Source organism: Vigna radiata, unplaced genomic scaffold (genome assembly GCF_000741045.1).
Source record: "Vigna radiata var. radiata cultivar VC1973A unplaced genomic scaffold, Vradiata_ver6 scaffold_206, whole genome shotgun sequence".
Lineage (NCBI taxonomy): Eukaryota > Viridiplantae > Streptophyta > Magnoliopsida > Fabales > Fabaceae > Vigna > Vigna radiata.
The window spans coordinates 694441-699045 of record NW_014542858.1 but is presented as its reverse complement, the minus strand read 5'-3'; positions in this window follow the sequence as shown (position 1 = coordinate 699045).

The window sequence follows — 4605 nt, the reverse complement described above, 5'->3', positions numbered from 1 at the left end:
GAACAAATATAAATGTTATCAGATCATTATAAGTGTTAACCGGACGGGTGACTCTAAGAGAAACCGGACGGTTGAACAAATATAAATGTTATCAGCCTCCCTCAAGCTGGGCGTAAATATTTTGGAGTCCCAGCTTGGAACGAAGAAGTTGAAAGGAAGGCGGAGGTAACAATTTGGTTAAGATGTCGGCTAATTGCATTATTGTGGAGATGGGAAGAAGCTTGATGAGACCGGCGACAACTTTTTCACGAACAATGTGGCAGTCAATGTCAATGTGCTTTGTACGTTCATGAAAAACTTGATTTGAAGCAATTTGTATGGCAGATTGGTTATCGCAATAGATGAGAGCAGGAGATGTGTAAGCAACGTGGAGATCATTAAGCAAATATGTGAGCCACTGTATTTCACACACCGTGCTGGCAAGTGAACGATACTCGGCCTCAGAAGAGCTACAGGAGACGGTCGGTTGTTTCTTGGAGCGCCACGAGATGAGAGAGTTCCCAAGGTAGACGATGAACCCAGTAACCGAACGGCGAGTTTGAGGACAGGCGGCCCAATCGGAGTCACAAAAGGCTTTCAGTTGTATGGAAGATGTGCTAGGAAGAAAAATACCAGCACCAGGAGTGCCTTTGAGATAACGGAGGATGCGACTGGTAGCTTGTTGGTGAGCAGTCGTAGGGGCAGACATGAACTGACTAAGGTGGTTGACGGCAAATGTAATGTCAGGACGAGTCGTGGTCAGATAAATGAGTTTACCAATGAGACGGCGATAAGAGGCAGCATCAGTGTCATCAAGTGACCGGACGGTATTTGTATTAGAATTTTTAGGAACCATGGGAGTAGGGATGGGTGAACTGTTGAGAAGGCCGGTTTCAGCAAGGAGATCCAAGGTATACTTGCGTTGGCTAATATGTATTCCTTTGGAGTTGCGAGCAACCTCCAGACCGAGAAAGTATGTCAGATCACCAAGGTTCTTTATGCGGAAGGTAGAATGAAAGAGGTCAGTTATGTGTTGAATTTCTCCATCGTCGTTGCCAGTGATGAGGATATCATCAACATAAATGAGTAATGCCGTAGTATGGTTGCCATCATGTTTCAGAAAAAGAGAGTTGTCAGAGATAGAACAGTGATAATTGTTTGATATTAAGAATTGATGTAATTTTGCATACCATTGCCGGCCAGCCTGTTTAAGGCCATATAAAGAGCGTTGGAGTTTACAAACCTGATTTTTGTTGGCGGAGGTAAGGCCAGGAGGAATTTTCATGTAAACCTCTTCATGAAGGTCACCATGTAAGAAAGCATTATTAACATCCAATTGTTTAAGTGACCAACATTTTGAAGCGGCTATGGCAAGAAGAAGCCGAACGGTAGTGATTTTGGCAACAGGGGCAAAAGTTTCTATATAATCTAGCCCTTCAATCTGATTGTATCCTTTGGCAACGAGGCGCACTTTATAACGTTCAATAGACCCATCAGAATTATATTTGATTTTGTAGATCCATCGACAGCCAATGGCAGTTTTGTTGGGAGGTAGGGTGGTGAGTTCCCAAGTGTTATTTGCTTGCAGGGCCTCGAGCTCGGCATGCATGGCAGTGACCCATTGGGGTTGTTTTGAAGCAATAGAATAACATGTTGGTTCAGCATTAGACGAGATAGATAAGATGGTATTTTTGAAAGAATGTGAAAGCCTGTTGTAGTTGATGTATTTTGTAATGGGATATCTGATAACACCGTTCGTCTGAAAATCTTTTAGGTAAGCAGGAGTCCTACGCGTTCTAGAAGACTTTCTTGTGCTAGTGGAGGTGTCACTTTCAGTGTTATTCATTTGGACAACATCTGTTGAAAGATTAAGGGGGGGTTATTAGTGTGTGGACAACCGGACGGTAATGTATCATTATAACCGGACGGTAATAGTTCATCATAATTGTTAGTGTAGTGATGTGGTATAGGAAGAGATAAAGAGTTGTCGGTTTTGGAAGTATTACGATATGGAAATATGTTTTCATGAAAAAGTACATTACGAGATATTTCAATCTTGTGATTTTTTAGGTTTAGAAATAGATAACCTTTTGTGTGCTTTTTAAAGCCTAAGAAGATACCAGGAATAGCACGATCATCAAACTTTTTTCTGTGAGAAGTTATGGTGTTAGCATAGCAAAGACAACCAAAGACACGTAACATAGAGAGATCACAAGGAGATCCATGTAGCCGTTCATGAGGTGTTTCATTGTGTAGAACATGTGTAGGCATTTGATTTATCAAGAAGACAGCATGTTTAGCTGCATAACACCAAAATGCAAGAGGTAGATGTGAATGGAAAAGCAAAGCACGAGTGGTATTTAAAATGTGTTGATGTTTACGTTCGACTACTCCATTTTGTTCAGGGGTTTCCACACAAGTAGTTTGATGGATAATTCCTTTACTTGAAAACATATGTTGTAGAATGAATTCAACACCATTATCTGTTCGTATAGTTTTAACCTTTTTTTGAAATTGATTTTCGACATAGCAGAGGAAGGTGAGAATTTGATTTTTGACAGAAGACTTATCTATCATAGGAATAATCCAAGTATAACGAGAGTAATCATCAACAATGGTTAGCAAGTATTTGTAGCCATTCATAGAAGCAGTAGTAGGTCCCCATATATCAATATGCAATAATTCAAAAGGAGATAAAGAAGTAGAAGTGCTAGCAGTGTAAGGCAATTTCTTTTGTTTGGCGCGATGGCACACATCACAAAAATTATTGTTGTCATCAGTGTTTATGTAAACATGTTTGTGTTGTAAAAATTGTAGCCTAGCATGTGATAAATGTCCAAGACGAGCATGCCATAAATTTGTGTGCTTAACAGAACAGACAACAGGGGTACAGTTAATATCAATTTTACAGATAGAAGGATCAAGTAGATATAAGCCATGGTGATGTCTAATCAGACCAATCTTCTCTTGTGTGTGTATGTCCTGCACAATGCAGCCAGAAGGAGAAAAGATTAATTGACATTTGTGTTGAGCTATAAGTTGAGAAACAGAAACAAGGTTGAATGAAAAATCAAGAACATATAGCACATTAGAAAGAGAAAGTTTGGTATTGAATCTAACTGTACCCTTGTAATTTGCATGTATTATTTTACCATTAGGTAAACATATAGGAATTGGGTTAATCTTTTGATAAGAAGTAAAAGATTCTAAAGATATACACACGTGATCAGTAGCACCAGAGTCAAGAAGCCAGATATTGCTGGAATGTATCTGAGAGATCGAAACAATATTACCTGGAGATGTGTTGGTAGAAACAGTGCCAACTTGATTTATATGCACATTGGAATTGTTGGTCGTTGATTGTTTGAACAGCTCAGCTAGGATTTGATATTGTTGAGGAGTCAGTTGAAATTTTTCATGAGAAGACTGTTCGGTATCCAAGCTTTTCCATTGATTCTCGGCATTGGTAGATGAAATAACGTTGTGAACTTGACCGGGTTTGTTGTAAAATTTGTGGCCTGGTGGATAACCGTGTTTCTTGAAACAAACGTCTATGGTATGGCCATTTCTGTGGCAGTAAGTGCAAATCTTGCGAGAATTATTGTTTGTGTTTTTGACATTCTTGTGTTCTTGGTTTGGGAAACCATGTTTTTTGAAACATGTATTTTCTTGGTGGCCAATTCTATTGCAGTGAGTGCAAATAACAGAGGTAGGGTTGGAACTAGGAAAAGGGGTAGTGGTGACAGAGGCAGTGATATGGTCATTCATTAGTTGACGTTCTTGTTGAATAACAAGAGAAAAAATTTTGGAAATAGGAGGAATAGGATCAAGAAGTAGTATATGAGATTGTATGTTGGTATAGTTATCATTCAAACCTCGTAAAAGTTGCATGGCACGGTCTTCATTTTTACGTTGAGAAAGAACGATGGAGACGGTGCATGAGCATTTTGTCTGGCATGTACAAACAGGATCCGGATGGAAGCAATCGAGCTCATCCCAAATGACCCGGAGTTTGGTAAAAAATTCAGTGACTGGAAGCTCACCTTGTGATAGAGTAGTGGCTTCCATTTGAAGGGCGGAGATTCTTGCAAGATCGCCTTGGGCAAAACGGTGTTTCAGATCAGTCCAAATGTCGATAGCAAGATCCATCCAGAAAATGCTTTCGCGAATTGAAGGAGAAACAGAATGTATTAGCCATGAAACTACCATACTGTTGCAGCGGAACCAAGCAGGGAAGGAGCCATCAGTCTTGGAAGGTTGAGGAGCGGATCCAAGAACAAATTCTACCTTGTCTTTGGCAGAAAGAGCCGTGATGAAAGATCTGCTCCAAGAATGATAATTTGTGGCATTTAGAACAGGTGAGACCAGGGCTATGGCAGGGTTTTCATTGGGGTGTAGATAAAGGTATGAGGGAGTATTATCGTGGGTGGATAAAGATGAATTGGTCATAGCCATGATAGAAGAAGAAAAGAAAACCAAGAACAGGACGAAAGAAATCAATGAGCAGCAGTGTGAAATTCCTCTGATACCATCATAGAATTATAGTGTGGCAAAAGAGAGAAAGCGAAGAGAGAAAAAGGAAAAACTGTAGCATTCATCAATCGAATTAAAAATCAAGTACAGAGA